Raw genomic sequence first — 20,050 nt, 5'->3', positions numbered from 1 at the left:
TCAGGTAAGTCTATGGTGGTAAGAATTATATTTGTTGGTTCCCTCGGCTCACCTTATGGTTTTCTTTTGTCTCCTAGCTGCCGAAGTTCGGCAATGAAATGATGGAGGCAGCGCCGACCCGAAGGATGCTGTGAAGACTGGTGAGTATGGCGCGGCGCTGCAGCTGGAGGTGCGGCGCGTGCAGAAATGATGTTCTTTACAGGTCCAGAGACAAGATGGATCCAGAATCAGGTGTGGAATAGAAATAGGTTTGTTTTCTAAACTTGTCCCTTTCTTTCCTCTTTGTTTTAGGAGCTCCGGATTCGAGGCGGGCGTGGCAGAAGACTGGATGCAGGCTGCAGGCACGGTGAGTGTTACGCTGCTGGATGCAGAATAACACAAAGCGTGTGTTGCTGGTCGGGTGTGGTTTAAATAGCCTCAAAAGTAGTCCCAGGTAAGAAGTCCCTAGAACCACACCCGAGTAAAAAATAGTCCCTGTAGAAAAATAGTCCCTTTCAGGCTTCATGTTGGATTGGAGTCATTTGCAGCATGGTCTGCCTGAGGTAAGTAATGACTATGAGCCTGGCGCCTAAGGCGCCAGGACTGAACCCAGATAACCCCTAGCCGGGGCTGCTGAGGTTTTACTAAATGTCTAGATGCCTGCTCCCGGGGCTGATGGGCTTGGTATGGATGCCTGGGGGCAGGCATCATGACAATTGTATGGTGTATTTATCCATTTGCACTACACATGAGCAATATGAACGTTTCCTAGGGACAGTGCACCTGGTTGGCGTATGTGCAATCACACTGTAAGGATCCGTAGGACTCATAGGTGGCTGCATGTCCGCATCTTCGAATGCACTTTTAAGAAGTTGTGGAAGTGCACGTGTTTCTGCTCCACACCTACACCCATGCATAGTTCATCCACTGTATGCCCTTGTCACCAGCCCTATGGATTCATGCAGTAGGCTACCGCGTTTAAAGTACTGCTGCCGACTTCATGGATGGCTCTGCAAACCTACCAATGTCTGCCTAAAGTACTCCTAACTGTATAACGGTCACTGGTAAACAAGGAACAGCAACCGGCAGTGTCACGTAGGAGTGCTAAATGTCGCATTGCTTTGATTTATCTGCTGCTTGCCTTTCCATGACCCGTGAAACAGATACATTGTGTCTGCACTCAGCAGTGTGATGGAAAGTATGAAGAGGTCGCCTGCCGGTCGTACAGTTGAAAGCATGTAACTGCTGGTGGGACAGTTTGTAGTAAGTCTGCAAAATGGCAAAGCTGGTGCACCTTCCTCACACACCTACTAGTTCATGTAAAGGCAAGTAAGGAAACAGTAGAATATGCAGAGCGCAAACAACCTTTAGTGGTGGTTAGAAAAGTGCTGTAGCTGCATGGGTCGCACAGAACAAGTGGCTTCCTGCTGCACGTAATTAATTTGTGTTTCGCGTTGTTGTAAACATTCTTGTATTCCACAATGTATGTATATCCATGAATGCTACCTCTGACACTAATGGCGTAGCAGAAAGTGTTTGTACTGCCTGTGACGACAAATGAATTCAAAGAACAAAGGATCAGTGGGCAGGCTACCGCCCTTCCAACAATTCCGTATGGTACTTTCATATACAGCATTTCCCACATCTGCTGCGGGCAACAAGAGGGGCACTCCTGTAGGGCAGCAGAGCTATAAAACAACCTTTGCAAACCATATGCCGTGCTACAGACCCTTACCCGGCAAAGGGCATTGTATTGTGCATGAACTGCAATGCGCTACTGTACAGAGGGAAGGTACTTGGAAATGTGTGGGAATGGTCCTTACAGCAGCATTACAATGACTGCGGCCTATGTAGGTGAGGGCCGTCCAATAATTGTCTCCCGGCACGTCCCCTATAGTATCCAGGCAGGTGCTGGCCTTTCTGTACCGGACCTTTCCTGCCGTTCCGCTCACCTGGTATCCACAGGGACGCCACCCAGCTGGGTTACCTGCTGGTATGCTTCTCAGCTTTGCCCTGATGTGGTCTGCGGGGAAGGTTCTGCCTGAAAATACAGGACGACTGTGTTCAAGACTGACCGACTGGGGTAAGTATCCTCCCTCCACCCCCGTATGCTTTCAGTCCCTCTGGCGCCCTCTCCTCACCTTGTGGTAGAAGTAGGCGTGCCCTCCGTCCTGCCTTCTTTGCAGGGGCGCGTTGTCTTTCATGGGCGAGTGCGGTCCAGTTACTTCACTGACGCTGGCCCGTTTGATATTGTTCAGGTAGATCTTATTGCTGTTCTTTAGTTTTGTTGCTATCCTGCATGCCTTTCTTTGTTTAAAATGTCTCTTTTTTTCTCCCTTAGGTATGCGGAGCTTCAGCGTGGCGAACTGGATTGGTTGTGTCCCGCTGGTAAATGATGGCGCATTAAGAGCGCTATAATGCAGTAAGTAAGCGCTATGCGCAGCGCTGCGAAGTCTTGCCTTTGCTAACCTGTGTTTTCCTTCCTTGTAGGTCGCGGTGTTCTTCAGCGCGAGTGGAATGTCCGGAGTGGGTGGTGCCAGCCGAGAGGCGACCAGCCAGGTAAGCCTTTTGAGCAGTTTGTAATTTGTAAATGTCTCTACAGCTTTCTTTAATGTTGCCTCTATCTTCCTCTTTCAGGTCGTTCTGTCCGGGAGGCGTGCAGATTCGAGGAAGCTGCTCTCAGTAGCTGCGAGTGTTTAAAGATGAAGAATGTAGGTAAGATGCCGCTGCTAATGATGTTCCTTTTGTCTCCTTGCAGGTTCTGCTTCCCCAAGGTTCGAGGGAATAGCTGGACACAGTGAGCGTCACGTTGCAAGCTGCAAAGTAAAACGAAGCATGTTCTACAGTCAGGGTGTGGTTTATATAGCCCAGTTAAAGTAGTACCAGGGAAAGTAGTTCCAGGCCTGCCACACCCAAAACACTAGGCCGCATAGCTTGGTTCTTAGTAACCTAACTATGTGGATGCCTCCATGTTGGGTGACAATACAATAAAGTAGTTCCCAAGCACATTGTTGTTCATGGTGTATGTGCCTGACGCCATAGGCGCCAGGACTGGCCCCATGAGGGCCTTTGAAGAGGATGCCAGGCTCTAGAGGCCCAAGTCCTGACTCCACCTGGCCAATGGGTTTGCCAGAGGGGGTTTTGGGCGAGGGTCTTGACAACAGCATAATAAAGGAAAAAACTGGCAAAGGAAAAAAGGTAAATAAAGCACCTTTCACAGATCAACCACGGAATTGCCAATGCACGCATGCAGGATGGGAGGTGTGGGAGTGTGGTAAACACTATAGTTCAATCGGTTAGAAAGGGGGTCGCTGTGCAAAGAGCTTTCTTTACCTGTTGCAGAGCGTTTTCAAGTGAGTCAGTGCGCAGCACTTAGTACAAAAAAATATCACTACTTTCAAGAAGGGCACCAAGCCAAGTTAAGAGTGTGCAGAAATCGGGATGGCTGGCATAGTAAAATGAACGTTATAGCTGGGGAAAGGTATTTGTGCTGTGAAACTTCATATTCCCATGGGCGAAGTATGCCATTGACATATGGCGAACAAAGGCACAAATACACTTCGTTGCAATGTCGCTGTCTGCATTCACGGACCAAATAGAAAATGACGCTGCCACATCAGTGGCTGCATAATGTGATAGAAACGTATGCAAGAGATCGGAAACAAACGCATGAACTAGGCAAGCGCCTCCTTCATCGCAAACGGCACGGAAACTCGTGTAACATGCTGTGCAATTTTCCCTGCACAATGAACAACAATAATATCTGCATGATTGCGTGTCACCAAAGTATCACACAGAGAAACCAAAATCAGGCACTTCATTGTAGCTACTCCATACTACGACAAGTGCACATGATAGATTGCAAAGTGAGTAGCCACTGCACAGTGTTTTCCATTCACTTTCAGTCAAGTTATGTCGGAATCCCCTAAAACCTGCACGCTATGCCTCGTGAAACACACAGCCATAACTGCACCCTCTGCATTTCTGTCGACAAACCATGTAGCACAGTCTGTCCGGACACACCACACCCACAAAATGTATTGCTCAATCACGTAGCCTCTATAGGCCCATTTCTATGGCCGTCATCTGCAAAAGGGGTGTACGTAACACGTGCCACCCTGCAACTATCGCGATATTTGCTGACTTCCAGTGCTGGACGTGCGTGGGAGTGGAGGAATAACTTTCAAGCAGGGGAGCGGACGTGGTTAGTTGTGGGCACTCTTAAAAGAACCGTTGTTTTTTTTTTTAAAGGTGCTGCCCTAGAAACACGTTTTTTCCGGTTTTCATACGTAAATGTGTGTTTTCAATGTCAGCTCACATTCTTACAATAGGGTCTTCACTGCAGTGTTTAGATTGTGAAACAACATTTCATTGTCACTGTTCGAGAAAGACATGCAATTTCCCTTGAAAAGGTTTATGTATCGCGAACCAATGTTCTCATTCTCACAGAGGAACATCCCAGCAGCACTCAAGAAGTCACACATGCTTCTGTTGATGAGACCCCTTCCGACCTCTGGCTGGCGATAGCAATCATTGAAATACTTCCACACTATTCTCAGGGGTATACATGAGAAAAGCAGTAGGAAAAATGTGCTGCACTGCTTTCATCATGATCTTCAGTTGACTGAACACACTGAAACAAGGCATGTGTAACCCAAAAAGAAGGCTCCAAAGTGCATGATCACAACATCAGTTGCTGAAGAGGCCATGCGTCGACATTCTACAAGCAGTCCGCTGAAACAGCACACTTTGACACTACACCACAAAGCGTTCTCTCGTTTCAAACTGAAATTGCCAGAAAAGTCTTCTTGGAGGGCATACACGCACAGATCTTCCACAAAGCCATCACCCACGATGAAAACTGTGCGCCTTGCCATGTTTGCCAGCTGCAGTACACAAAGTAATGGAGAAAGTGAATGCTGTCCTTTCCTGTGACGCACATCCAGAGCACCTGATTGGCCAAAGGCCATAGTCCCATTCCCATTGGTCACCAGGGTGAGAAGCGCAAAATGTGCCTTTCCCTAATGACTGCGAGGGCCGCGCCCCGGTGAGGCAGGACTCCTTCTTCTCCCTATTTGTGCTCTTTCCTGTGAAGTACACCCAGAACACCTGATTGGCCAAAGGCCATAGTCCCATTTCCATTGGTCAGCATGCTGAGAAGGGCACAATGTGGCACGAGCCTTTCTCCAACTACTGCGAGGGCTGCAGGAGGATTCCTTCTTCCTGTTGGCGCGCTTTCCTGTGATGCACACCCTGAGCACCACCTCATAGGACAATCGCTACAGTCCCATTTCCATAGGCCAGCATGGTGAGAAGCGGCGAATGTTGCACGTGTGGGTCCCCAAGTACGTCGAGGGCTGGGTCTGAGTGAAGCAGGAGTTCCTCTTCCTATTGCCGCACACCCTAAGCATCTGATTGGACAATCCCCACAGTTCCATTTCCGTGGCCTCCACCCGCAAAATTCCCGGATTTGGCTCTCGTGCTGCGTGCGGGCGTGGGGGATATGACTTGCAACCAGGGTAGTGGGAATTCGTGATAATGGGCGACTCTTAAGAGCCTGTTTTTTTTTGTGTTGATGCTTCCCCAGAAGCACCTTTTTCGATTTTTATTAGATTTTGTGTTTTCTTGTGCTCACATTAGTACGGTAAACTCTTCACCGCATCCTGTAGACGAGAAAACAAAACTGCATTGCCAGGGGAAAAACTCTGCATTTCCACAACTGAGGAGGTCATTGTTGCAGAAGAACATTCCACGAGTGGACAAAAAAGTAAACAAGCTTCTGTTGATGAGACATCTTCCTGAGTCTGGCTCGGAACAACATCCATGAGCAGTGGGCCATACTCTTCGTGGTATTATGGATGAGAAAAGCACCTTGTTGGTAGGAAAAAGCGTCCTCACGACATTCAGCAATCTCCTCAGTCTACGGAACAAATCTAAGCAAGGCAGGTAACCCATATGTATACTGCTGTAGTGGGTGACGATAACATCTACTACTGGAAAACTGGCGAGATCTTTGCAAAGTGCATGCATAACAGCGAAATTGCACTCATACACAGCATTCCACAATGCGTCCACTCCTTCCAAACCAAAATTGCCTTCAAAGTGTCTTTGCAGGGCATAATTGGGCAGATCTATGACATAGGGATCACCTACAGTCAACACAATGCGTTTCGCCATGTCAGCCACCCTCAGTACGCAGATTATAATGTACAACAGTTTCACCTCCCCTTCCTGTTAACCACACCCACACTACCTGATTGGCTAATCCCCAGACTGCTATGTCAATTGGGCAAGGTGGTGTAAAGGGCAGATTTTGCACGTTCGCCTCCCAAAGTAGCACGTGGGCCGCACCCCTGTAAAGCTGGAGGAGTCCTTCTTCCCTTTGAACTATCTTCTCTGCAGCTCTACTTCATTGGTTTACGCGTACCTAGGCACACACGCATCCACCAATCGCATCAAAGCCGCCATCATCCAGCACTGTCAGTCCTGTACAACACTTTAAATGTACTGTTACATATTTACAGTACAAATGTTGTGCCATTCCAAAGCATGTCCACTACAAAGTTCAATTCAAGTATGCACGATTTCTCCATCCGCATATATCCACATAGCCAACCAGGATGTGGCACTTGTAATCCTGAAAGTAGCATGTAATCCACTACCTTTTGTGATAGTAAGGTGAGGGGCTGTGGCGGTGGCGGGGTAAACAATATCAAATTGGGTAGGGGATTCGGTCTTCCATCGTAGATGTATGAAGGTTTTTATTTTATTATATTTTTTGACGTGCATGCGAGCAACTTTTTTTGTATTTTCTCTTTGCATTCATTTCTGTTTGCCTCTACTCAAATTTTTACCACATTCTGGTCAATGCTTCTTGCACAGTGTAAAAAAAAACGGCTTTCCCAATGGCGCTCAAATAAAGGCCATTTCACGGAACCACTGCATATTTTGCGACCTCATGATCTCATAGTGAGTGGAGAACATGCCAGCATTCTGCATAAAGTCACTCATAATTCTGTTTATAGCACACCTTCCGACCTCTGGCTGGGGACAAATTACACCGTCAAGGACCCATACTCCTCTTGGTGTTCTGCATGAGAAACCAACCTTGGCAGTAGGAAGAATATGCTTTACTGCGGTCAGCAACCTCTTCAGGTGACGGATTCATCGTCCACATGACATGTAACCCAAATGTAGACTTCCATAGTGCACCACGACAAAGTCAACGTTCGTGATGGACACCACATATCTGCAAAGGCGAACCATCCCACCGAAACTGCAGTCACCCTGACAGGCCCAGAATGCGTCCACTCCTTCCAACCCGAAATTGCCAGCAACGCCTCTTTGCATACAACACCTATGCAGATGGCTCACAAAGGTATCACTGACGATCAGCACAGTGCGTCTCTCCATCTCAACCATCCTCATGACACAGTATTGGGATGAAATGGTACCGCCCCTTCCTGTGAACTACACCCTAAATTCCTAGTTGCCTATTTCCTACAATTCCATTTCCCTTTCCACCTTGCTCATAATCGCAGGATGTGCAGGTGTGCTTTTCCATTTACTGTGAGGGCCAAGGCCCAGTAAAGCTCACACTATACTTCTTCCCTTTGCACAGTCACTTTTTGCAGCACTCCCCTTTGGGTGCTGTCAAACTTTCAAACAAGCATACAGCAATCACATACAAAACCCATACATTGCACACTGTCATTTCTATACAACACTCCTTATTTACTATTAAACACTCTCAGTACATGTTCTGTTTGATTGCAAAGCCTCTCCACCAGAAACATCTTCTAAAGAATGCACGATTGCAGCATCCACAAAGATCCTAAGATGCGCCCAGCACACCTTTAGCCATACACACAACAGTGTAGCAATTTCCACACCCACCACAACACTATACATCCAAGCAAGCGACCATATGGGCACCTAACATTATTATTCACCAACATAACATACGTAGCGGCTCTTCTAACCAACTCCCCCACAGCATAAAACACCCATTCACGGAAACGTGTCACACATAGCAGAATCCACTAATATACCACAGCCTGCACCACACCTACGTACGGCCATTCACAAAGTATTGTCTCACTGGCAACCTATGCACAACAGCTTCACAAAATTGGGTCTACTTCAATAAATCTGCACACAGCACAGTAAGCAACCACATATAAGGTGCACTTCAACCATACCCACTTCCATATGCACATTACATACACGCTGCACCCTGTGGCCACACTACACACCTTCTCACTGCACCATCTCCTGTCGCACACCAATTACTGTAGCATGTTGCAACTATTGCCACAACCATGGAACACACAATGCACACTTCGCAACTCACTTGTGGTGCTGTAGCACGTCAACAATGTGCTCCACACCCATTCTCCAAAGATCACCAGCCTGTGTCTAATCCGCTGTCAAACCTGCATTTCTCCTTGCACACATTCCCCGCACCATAATGCAACCATGCATGTCAGCATGTCCCCAACTACCACTATGCACATACGCACCACTGCCACCAGCACTCCTAACCAACCTCCACACCGCAATGGAGATGCACATCGTTCCATGCAACAGTTACCATAATGTACAAACATTACACTGTCTCCGGCACCCCTATCCCCTTTCATTCACATACTATTGTCTTACCCACTTCCACTCAGAAAGTATTGTCACTGCTAACTTAACCACAAAATGTTAACAACATTGCCCATACTGCAAGCATTCTGCACACAGCACACTGTCCAAGCACTTATAAATTGCCCTTCAACCATACCCTCTACCATACTGACAGTATGCACACACTGCACCCAGTGCCCACACTGTGTGGCTTTCCACTGCAGCATCTCCAACCACAGCGCACCACCATGAAGCTATGCAGCAACAAATTGCAACAGTTACCATTATTTACAGAAAAAACACTCTCTCCTGCACCCCAGTGCATTTTCAATCACATACTTTGGGCATACCCACTTCCATTCACAAAGTATTGTGCCACTGCCAACCTACCCACATTCTGTTTGTAATACTGGCCTACAACGGCTGAAATGTGCTCCATAACCATTCCTTGCATGTCACCACCCTCTAACTGATGCACAGTCAAAAATGCATTACTGCTGTTGGTGTCTTCAAGGCCTAGGCTCTTGAGTGCATGGCCTATGGCTTACGGCCTTCGACCATGCACCCAATAGTCTAGGCCTCCACAGCAACGTAATGCCACCATACATGTCACCAACTACGACAATCCGCATACACAGCACTGCCACCAGCACTCCTACCCAACCTGTGCACCACCATGGAGCTATGCAGCAACAAATTGCAACCGTTAACATAACGCCCATGTGGGAAGCTAACATTATGCACAAACGTAACATAAAGAGGTAGCAGCACTTCACCCCAACTCTCCCACACCATAAAACACCCATTCATGAAAACAGGTCGCAATTAGCAGAATCCACAAGCATACCACAGCCTCCACCACCCCTATCCACAGCCATTCACAAAGTATTGCGTCACTAACCAAACCTGAGCACTGCCAAGAAGCTATGCAGCAACAAATTACAACAGTTAACATAATGTACAAACAAAACACTCTCTCCTGCACCCCTGTGCACTTTCATTCACATACTATGGGCGTACCGTACCCACTTCCATTCACAAAGTACTGTGTCACTGCCACCCTACCCACATTCTGTTTGCAACACTGGCCCTACTGCAACCAATCTGCACACACCACACTATGCAAGCACCACCCTCTACCAGATGCAGCGTCAAACATGCCTTCTTGCGGTGGGTATGTTGCAGCCCTATGCTCTTGAGTGCATGCCCGACAGCCTACGGCCTTCGGCCATGTACCCAATAGTGTAATCCTTCCACAGACCCACCGCAACTTCATTGACCCATACATGCCTCCATGTGCCCAACTATTGCATTCCATCTGCAGCGCACCGCCACCTCTGCTCCCACCCAACCTATGTCGTGTGAAATTCACTCCCCATCTGCAATTGACCTGCTACCACTCACCACGAAAAGAAGTCGCTGCAAACAGGTTGCGGAAGAAGCTATGGGGCCGCTACGACAGCTGCCTCCAATCAACACACAAAGAACTCGCCTACATATGTCACATGAACCAATTCTCACTCCCCCCCAGCCATTCCCTCCCACAAACACAATGTGTACAGTACATTTTCCAGACCCTTCCGCCACCGCACTGTCCTCCGATACACCATGGCGGCTTTCCCAAATGACACACAGCACGCTTCCCTCCAGCCAACCACCGGCCGTGTCCAAACTTCTCCGACACCACACCGTACCACGATCCAATGACACTTCTGTCCGCAGAGTGAACAGGGAAATGGGTCACTATTTCTGGGGATGTGCATTTCAGTATTTTGCAAAGAAATTACTGGTTGAATGTCCACCGAACGCACAAAAGCACGCTCTCTGGACCAAGCCCCCGCCGCAAATTTGGTGAAAATCCGTCCAGACATTCGAGCTGTAGCCATGCGCAAAATATTTCCCATTCCCCCCTTATAACTTTGCCCCCTGCACAAAACCTCACCTATATATATATATATAAATTTTTTTTCGAAGGGATTGGATCCTCCGTCGTATTCCATATCTATGACCGTAATCACCACAGCTGTGCTGCTTTGGAAAATCTTCGGCGTCCTGCGTTGATGACGTCGATACGGTGCCCCCGAGGACGACCTCCGACAGCCGACGTCACTGGATGTTATAAGTAGGACGCACGACACCCGTAGCCTCAGTTCCGTTTTTTCCGCGAACCTGTTCGTTTCAGGAATCTCGGCGCGCCTCGACTCTTTGGAGTTTCTGTTGTTTCTCGGTTCTTCGAACCTGTTTGGTGTTTGTGAAGTATTTCTTCGTGAAGATGTCTACCTCGTCTTCCACACCGCGTCCGGGCTTTAAGAAGTGCGGGGACTGTGGGTCCAAGATGTCGGTTACGGACTCGCACGACACCTGCCTCTGGTGCCTCGGGGAGGCCCATGACACAGATGACTGTCGACTGCCAGTCGCTCACGTCTAAAGCCTTGCGGGAGCGCAAGAAGAAATTATTGGTAGGTAAGGTGTCCAAGCCCCGGAAGTCGAGGTCTGCAGGGCTTTCGACGGACGATTTGAGGGGCTACTCTCCGCGTCGTCGTCGGAAGTCCAGTGGGTCTCAGTCCCGGAGTCAGTCTCGCCACTCATCTGCCTCTTCGAGGCACTCCCGGAAGCGCAGTCATCGGTCGCCTTCCCCGTTCTCATCCGAGGACTCTGCCCGTCGGCAGGTCGCTTACCCCACCAAGCATGCGACACCGGAGGAATGGGCTTCCTTCGGGAAGAAAATGTTGGCGATTCTCAAATCGCAGGGCGCTGGTCCGTCCGCGCCTCCGAGTGGGGTCGGTCGTGATCAGCTGGGAGACACAGCTCGCACGCCTTTGGGCTCGGGTGGTCGTCACGATTCGCGGGAAAGGTCCCGCTCGGACAAGGGGAATCTTTCTCGGCATGCCCGGTCCAGGTCCCAGTCCTCGACGCGCTAGAGACCGTGTGAACCTGTGGTGTCTCGACAGAAGACGTCGACGCCGGTGGCGCCGAGGTTGTCGACGGACTCTTTTGAGGGCTTGCCTTCGAAGAAGTCGTCGACGCCATCGGCGTTCCGACCGTCGAGGGTCACGTTCGGGGCCCTGGCCACAAGGATTGTGTCGGCGCCGTCGATGCTGTCGACGCCGCACTCGGCGTCGACGCCGATTCACTCGATGCCTTTCGAGGCTATGTTGACGGGGGTACCAAGGTCTGGCCAAGGTCAAGCATGGCTTTGGTTCAAGTTTTGGGCCTTCTTACCGCCATCTGGAGTTTATTTCAGAGGTGGATGAGGGCTCTGATGATGGCATGGTGCCTGACCCGGTGCCAGACGAGATTCTCTCGGGCCATAGCAAGTTTGAGGACCTGAGGCTGTCCCTGCATGATGCTAGTGGGCTGGACACCTCTCCGGAGGTGGAGTTTTATAGGCCTGAGCCTGGCACTCATGCCGATTCTTCGTACCGGCGCCTTATGTCAAGGGTCACCGAGTACTTAGGATGGTTTGCTCCCCTGGGGGAGTTTGTTCAGGATGACCTTACGGATATCCTCGACATTGGTCCACCAACTGACCCGGTACTGCCGTTTCATATGGCTTTACAGAGGAGGGTGGCGGCGGCTTGGACTGCTCCGGAGAATCTCCCGGCAGTGGGCAAGTCTTTGCCGCGAAAATACCGCCCTGCCAGTAGTGACCCCTGCTACTTGTCCAAGCATCCTACTCCGGAGAGTTTGGTGGTCCAGGCGGCTACGGCCCCGGCAAAGCAGGCGTTGTACCCTACCATCCCGCCTGATAGGAACGACAAGCGTTTTGGCGGCTGGGCGAAGAAAGTGTTTTCTGCAGGAGGTATGGCGCTTCAGGCGGCCAACTCCATATGTGCCTTGTCTCGTTTCACGCACACTCTGTGGAACTGTGTTTCCTTGGCGGCTGAACATATTCCCGAAGGGGACGAACGGGATGGTTTCCTTGCCATGGTTCAGGATGGCAAGGATGCCATGTGTGAGGCCGTTCAGTCGGGTTTGGACATGTCAGATTGTGTCAGCCGGTCCATGGCGGCGAGCACCGTGATACGCAGGTTTGCGTGGTTGCGGAAGTCGGGGTTTGCTCCTGATGTGCAGGCCCGGCTCCTCAACATGCCCTTTGACGGGGAACATCTTTTTGGCAGCAAGGCTGACGAGAGCCTTGAGAGGTTGCAGACCTCAAAAGCTGCAGTTCGACAACCTCTGCCTTTTCGTCCTAGGGGACAGCAATGGAGGGGAGGTTCCTTTCGTTATTACTCATCCTTTGGTAAAGCGAGAGGAGCTGCCAGTCAAAGGGGCCACCGTAGGCATGTCAGAGGTGGAAAACAAGGTACTCGAGGTGCCAAGGCCGCTCGGGCTGTTGCCTCTTTGCCCTCAGGCAACGCCACAGCCGCTTCAGCTCAGTCATGAGGCCATGTCCCATGGTTTGCCGGCTGGGGAAGGCTGGCGCAGCATCTTGCAGAGTGGCGCGCCATTACTTCAGATGTGTGGTTCTGGAGATCATAACCCACGGCTACGGTCTTCCTTTCCGGCAGAGGCCTCAAGACAATCCACCGGGGAATCTCTCTTTGAAGAGTCCGGATCCGCTCCTTGCGCAGGAAATTCAATTCCTGCTGGAGAAAGGCACCATAGAACTGGTGCCTGTAGCGGAGAGGAACAAGGGATGGTATTCCCCTTATTTTTTGATTTCCAAGAAAGACGGAAGATTGAGACCCATCATGGACTTGCACGGTTCGAACAAACTCCTCAGGAAGGACAAGTTCAAGATGGTTACTCTCTCTCAAGTCCTCCAGGCCCTTCAACTTCAGGACTGGTTGGTGTCTCTCGACCTCAAGGACGCTTATTATCATGTGCCGATCCATCCAAAGCACAAGAAGTACCTGAGGTTCTCGGTTAGCAACTCGCACTTTCAGTTTCGGGTCCTGCCGTTCAGATTGACCTCCACCCCGAGGGTCTTCACCAAAGCTCATCGTAGTGGTGGCAGCGCACCTCAGGAAAGGGGGGATTCACGTCTACCCCTACCTGGATGATTGGTTGATCAGGGCGCGCTCTACTGAGGAAGTCCTGGATCATCTGTCAGTCACCTGCCACTCCCTCCACAAGCTAGGCTTCTCCCTCAACTTAAAGAAGTCCCATTTGATACCAACTCAGAGGCTCAAGTACATCGGAGCAGTGCTCGACACGTCCCTGGGGCAATGTTTTCCTCCCCAGGTGAGGGCTCATCACGTTCAGCAGATGGTGCACAAGTTTCAACTTGCCCAGACTCTCCCAGCGTTCGAGTTCTTGAGACTGCTCAGCCTCATGGCATCCTGCATTCTTCTGGTGCCAGAGGCCAGGTTGCGGATGAGATCTTTGCAATGGGCACTCAAGCTCCAGTGGTCTCAGTCCTCCGGCAGGATGTCAGACCCTGTTCAGGTGCCGTCTTCGGTCGCCCAGGACCTTCTGTGGTGGGCCGACGAAGGCAATCTGATGAGGGGGGCTCCATTTTGGCTGCCCTGGCCGGAGGTGACGATCCTGACGGACGCATCCCTCACGGGATGGGGAGCTCATGCCAATGAGTTGACAGTCAGCGGTCGTTGGTCTCCGTCGGAGTCCAGACTCCATATCAGACTCCATATCAACCTGTTGGAGCTAAGGGCCGTCAGGCTAGCCCTGAAGGCTTTTCTGCCGACTGTGCGACGAAAGAATGTCCGTATCCTGATGGACAACACTGTGGCCATGCACTACCTCAACAAAAAGGGGGGGGGGGTGCAGGGTCACTTCCTCTGTGCAGGGAGGCGATGCAGCTCTGGTTCTGGGCAATCCAGCAGGAAGTTTCAATCTCAGCAGTTCATCTGGCAGGAGACGAAAACGAGACGGTGGACGCTCTGAGCAGGCAGAGCGTGATCTCTCACGAGTGGGAGTTGGCTCAGGAGATTCTCCTGGAGATCTTCGCCCTTTGGGGGACCCCTCAAGTGGATCTCTTCACCTCCAGTGTCAACCGGAAGTGCGAGAGGTTCTGCTCGCGGGAATTTCCTCCAAACGAAGCCTTAGGAGACGCATTCGTGGTGGAGTGGTCATTCCCACTGCTATATGCGTTTCCTCCAGTCCCCGTCATCCCGCAAGTACTGCGGAGGTTATGGAGGTTCGGTTCCCGAATGATCCTCATTGCTTCGGCGTGGGCCCGGAGGACGTGGTAACTGGACCTTCTCGACTTGTCCATCTGCCCTCCACGTCGTCTTCCCTACCGAGACGATCTGCTCTCATGGGAGGGGGGTCAGGTTCTCCATCCAGAGGTCAGGTCCCTCACCCTTCACGCTTGGTTTCTGAAAGGTTGAGGTATAAGGATTGGGACTTCTCTGAAGACGTGATGGAGGTGTTGCTTTTGGCCAGAAGGCCCGCAACAAAGTCCCTGTACTGTTGCCGTTGGAGAAAGTTCTGCGACTGGTGCAGGGTTAAGAATGTGGATCCTTTTGCATGTGAAATTCCCATGGTTCCGTCTTTTTTGCTTTCTTTGGCCCACAGGGGCCTTGAAGTGGGTACCATTAAAGGTTACCTGGCGGCGCTGTCCATATTTAGGCGCTCTTCTGAAGAGTATTCCTATTTTAAAATTCCTTTAATTTCTCAGTTTCTGAAAGGGCTCACTAATGTGTTCCCTCAGTCGCCTTTCCAGGTGCCCGGTTGGGATTTGACCCTTGTTCTCAAGTTTCTGATGGGTGCTCCGTTTGAGCCTTTGCATTCATGCCCTTTAAACTCTTAAAACTGTATTTTTAGTTGCGGTCACTTCCGCTCGCAGAGTGAGTGAGTTACAGGCACTTTCAGTTAAGCCACCCTTCACTGTGTTTCATAAGGACAGGGTTGTCATTAGAGTTCGTCCTTCTTTTCTTCCGAAGGTGGTGTCGGAATTTCATTTAGGCCAGAAGGTTGTTCTTCCGGCATTTTATCCTCCTTCACATCCTGGTAAGGAAGAGGAGAGGCGCCATAGGCTTGATCCTAGGAGAGCGTTAAGCTTTTATATTTTACGCATGTCCCGGGTCAGAGTGGATGATCAGCTCTTCATTGGTTACGCTGGAAAGCGTTTGGGACAGGCTGTGACGAAACCGACTTTGTCTCGCTGGATTATTTTGGCTATCTCTGAGTGTTACCGCTTGGCGGGTAAGGACCCACCGGTCGGTTTACGGGCCCATTCTACCAGGGGTATGGCTGCCTCTACTGCCCTGCAGAGGGGTGTTCCTATTTGCAACATCTGTGATCCAGCCACCTGGGCTTCGGTACATACTTTTGTACGTCACCATTCCCTCAATTCCATCCGGGGGCAGGATCTGGCCTTTGGCAAGGTGGTCCTTTACTCCGCAATTTGATTGGGCATGCTAAATTTCTGTTTTCTAAAATTCTTTTCCCACCTCCTTGCATTGGTACTGCTTTGGGAGTCTGTCATAGATATGGAATACGTCGGAGGACCCAATCCCCTCGAAGAACAAGTTACTCTCTTACCTGGTAACGTTCTTTCGATGGGATGGTCCAACGTATTCCATATCGCTCCCTTCCTACCTTCCCCGCTACAGAATTTCTTATGCGATTGCAGCTTCCGTTTCCACAAGGCTTTGTGTGTCAGACTGGCAGAAGACTGGTGGCATACGTTCTCGGAAAAAACTACAACTGAGGCTACGGGCGTCATGCGTCCTACTTATAACATTCAGTGACGTCAGCCATCGGAGGAGGTCCTCGGGGGGGGGGAAGGGGCACCGTATCGACGTCATCGACACAGGACGCAGACGGCGAAGATTTTCCAAATCAGCACAGCTCTGGTGATTACTGTCATAGATATGGAATACGTCGTCGGACCATCCCATCGAAAGAACGTTACCAGGTAAGAGAGTAACTTGTTCATCTCTCTCATAGTGTGTTGCTTGTGTGGTGTGTTACTATTGCATGTCAAGATTCGTGTGTGTTGTTATTGGACCTATTATAAATAGTATATTTTCGTATATACTGCTGTCTAATTGTAATTCTTGGTGTTTCACTGAGTGCGCTCATTTGAGATTCCTGATCACCCTCACTCCTTCTAAGATTTAGCCGTGACAGCTCTCCAAGCTACCGTGAATTGGTCTGGCTATCTTCCTAGAAGTGTTCCCCTCTTCATCTAACAAGGGTGGTCGCCTAAACATCTGTCCACCAGGGCAGTGTTTTGAAATCCATTCTAACATCAATTCATGGCGAAAAGTATGTTCAAGTTTGGCGTATACCAGGAAGGGAGAAAGGGTATTACATTTCAATTGGTGGCATTCTCCCACAGGTTTCTCATCTGATAGATATCACTTTCAGCATCAGCTGCATAGAAACCTTTTTGACAGGGGGCATGGCCGCACCTCTCCTTGACTCTGGATCCGACGTCAGTAGTACATATTCCCCAGAATGGGGTCTTGCATGGATTCACATGCTTAAGAATATTCCCTGTTGTCAGCTGCCAATTCTCTGTAACATTAAAGCGGTTTAGCTTTAAGCTAAATACTGCTTGTGTACTCTATAGCCTTTTAGTGTAACTTTGAGTCATACTGCCCTAGCCAATGAAACTCGTCCTCCTAATCTCCACCCATGGTGTCCATCTTCTGATTTTTACTGCACGTTTCCTGTGTTGTGAGTCTTCCTGTTTCGCTCCTTGAGATCTGATAACGTTTTGCAGTTTTTTGCCTATTTCTATGAAAATGTCATAGGTTCTTCTTCGGTCACCTTGTGACTACCAGCAGTGGGGACTCCTAGCTGGTGGAGATCCTCAGTCCATCGTCGGATCTCCAACTCGTGACACTACATGCCCAGGCTTGGGCCTTCACTTTGACACCGTGGTGGACGCCACAAAGGAAAGTCTTTTCAGGTCCTGTGAAAACTGCGGCCTGAAGAATGTCTTTGAGAATGGGCATCTCAAGTGCATATACTGCCTCCATCCTGACCAAGATACTGACGGATGTCCGATTTTCCAATCCTTTTCCTCCAAGACACGGAAGGACAGCCATAGGAGGTTAGTGTCGTGGATTGAAGAAGGGAAGGCTTCTGACGCGGCCTGTGGACGTAGTCCTGCTTCTTCCATTGCCGGCATGTCCAAAGAGCGTGCTCCCTCAGTTAAGAGGTTGAGGTCCTGTGAGGATGCTTCCCTGGTGAAGATCCAAAAGAAGGTAAAATAGTGACATGCTCCAACGCCCTCTTCGTCAGCGGTCGATGCAGTTTCGGCATCCAGATCGGGGGGAGTCCGTTTGCCATCACCGGCCCAGTCGACTGTTCGCCTACTGTCAGGTTCAGGTCAGGTTCCGTCCGCGAGAACATCGCTGGCGGCAGAGGGCAAACTTAAGTCCTTGTTGGAAGGGAAAAATATCCAAGGGCCCGTCGCCGGCTCCACTGTCATCAACTACATCGTAGACACGAGCCTCGTAGACGACTGTCATCGCCTCTTTCCCTAACGGCTCTAGTTTGATGAGGAGCCTGACTCCAGCACAGGTGTTTCTGCCTAAGCCCATCAATGCTGCACCACTCTTCACTCTGGCACCTCTGGGATCCCGCAGGAGGTCTCCAGCACACTACACCAGTTCAGAGGAGGACCTGCCAGAGGGTTTTTACTCTGACTAGGAAGGGGGCAGGGAGAACCCGACCCCTGTGTGCCAACACCTCATCAATGGTCGCCAGCCCACCAGCCATTTGGTTTTTCACTGGGCTCAGCTCCGGCAGCTGCACCCAGGGATGTTTTTGGACATCTTGAACACCCAGCAGTGACTGCCCACTGCTCTCAGCCCAGTACTGACCAGGAGCCCTCCAAGGCCTTCTCGGGCTTGGCAGATGACACTTCATAAGGCCCCTGTTACCCCTCTGCTATTGCCGGTGGCGCTGCGCTCTGCGGAGGAGGAAGCAGCTGTGATGGGCACTGACAATTATACTGTCACAACCAGTACGCACACGGATGAGTTAAACGATAACATCCCTGCAGTTGGAAAACCACTTGATGTCTGTGCCATTCTGGGCCTCTCCTCTGGACGAGATTGGGTTGTTCCTATCCATGATATCTAGGGCTTCAAAGCTGTTCAACCTAGTAATGGAGGAGAAGAAAGGGAAGGGTTCCTTTTTGAATGACGTGAGCCCGGCAAGAAAATCATTCTTTCAGTTCCCTTGTTTGATGACATTTGGTAGGATGGCCTGGCACTCATGAAAAGCCCCAATACTACTCCTGCAAAAAGGGACCTATTGGAGAAGTACCAGGTTCCAAACTCTGCCCCAATGTGCCTCAGGTCCCAGCGCTCACCAGAATCTGTGGTCTCAGCCGCTACTTGGAAGGGGTCCTACAACCCGTCTTCCTTGTCCATGGTTTGGACTAAGAAGGAAAAAAGCTGGATGCAGCAGGGAAGCGCGTCATCACAACGGCAGCATCAACCCTGCCAACGCCCTCACCATCTTGTCAAGGTATGACAGGGAGTTGTGGTATAAGTTGGGGCCCATCCTAGCCTTTCTCCCTTAGGATAAGAAGGTTAAAGCCCTGGACCTGTTCCAGGAAGGGAGGTGACTTAAGTCCATGCGATCAGTCGCCCTCGACATTGCTGACTCCGGCTTTCGCCACATAGGCAATGTTGGCTCAGGGCACCAACTTCTGCGCGGATGTGCAGATGAAAGTGGTCGACGTGCCTTTCAAGGTTGACAACTTGTTTGGAAAGGCGGTCGACAAGACTTTACAGGCCATAAAGACTGACACTGAGACAGCGCGTTGTCTGGGCACCATGAAGCAGAGAATGCTGGCCTTTTGCTCCTCTAAGGTCACCTCCACCTATATCATAAGCTAACTCAAGAATGGGCTTGCTCTCCACTGCGCTCACCACCATATACATAACCTGAATTAATGTTTTTATGAATCATTCTGTTATTCTAGATTCGATGTTGAAGATTGGCAGCATGGATTCTAGAATACGACTTGAATACCATTTCACTAAGTAAATGTGCCTAAGAATTATTATTCATATCAACCCAATGCGCCACATGCGAAATCATGATGGTCTCCAATGAAGAACAACTCACTAATGAGTACTAAGTTCTTGTAGATGCATAATGATTCTTGATGCACAATGATTCTTTACTATGTAGCCACTGCCAACACGTGTTTCGACCTTACAAGCACAGGTCTTCGTCAGGGCATTTATACTGCTCAAGTTTAAATTCTTCCAAATGATTTCTTATGACATTATTTGAATTATTTCTGCTCTATTGACTTAAACCTCTCACTGCAATCTTGTCAATTCCATCAATAGTGTATTCATTGTTCTATTATTCCCTGGTTTAGTACTCAGCCTATAATTAAAGATGTCTGAACCAACAATGCTCCGCGCCAACCCTCAAGTCTCAAATGTTGATCACACACCTTAATAGGTCCTTAGACAATTTCCTGGGGATAGTTCCCACCACCATCTCGGGTCTCAATCATATATTACTTCAATAAGACATTAAGCCTCTATTA

At 49.8% G+C, this 20,050-nt stretch overlaps 1 protein-coding gene across 1 annotated transcript in view; it reads left to right on the top strand.

Annotated features, from left to right (window-relative positions):
• The window catches only part of PRKDC (protein kinase, DNA-activated, catalytic subunit), a 3,362,625-nt gene that overhangs the window by 940,117 nt on the left and 2,402,458 nt on the right, over window positions 1-20,050 (top strand). The gene's annotated exons all lie outside the window — the stretch shown is intronic.

Source organism: Ambystoma mexicanum, chromosome 5q (assembly GCF_040938575.1).
Source record: "Ambystoma mexicanum isolate Mex_15411 chromosome 5q, UKY_AmexF1_1, whole genome shotgun sequence".
Taxonomy (NCBI): domain Eukaryota; kingdom Metazoa; phylum Chordata; class Amphibia; order Caudata; family Ambystomatidae; genus Ambystoma; species Ambystoma mexicanum.
The sequence above is the reverse complement of the archived record's forward strand: the minus strand, read 5'-3'. Positions and strand labels throughout refer to the sequence as shown.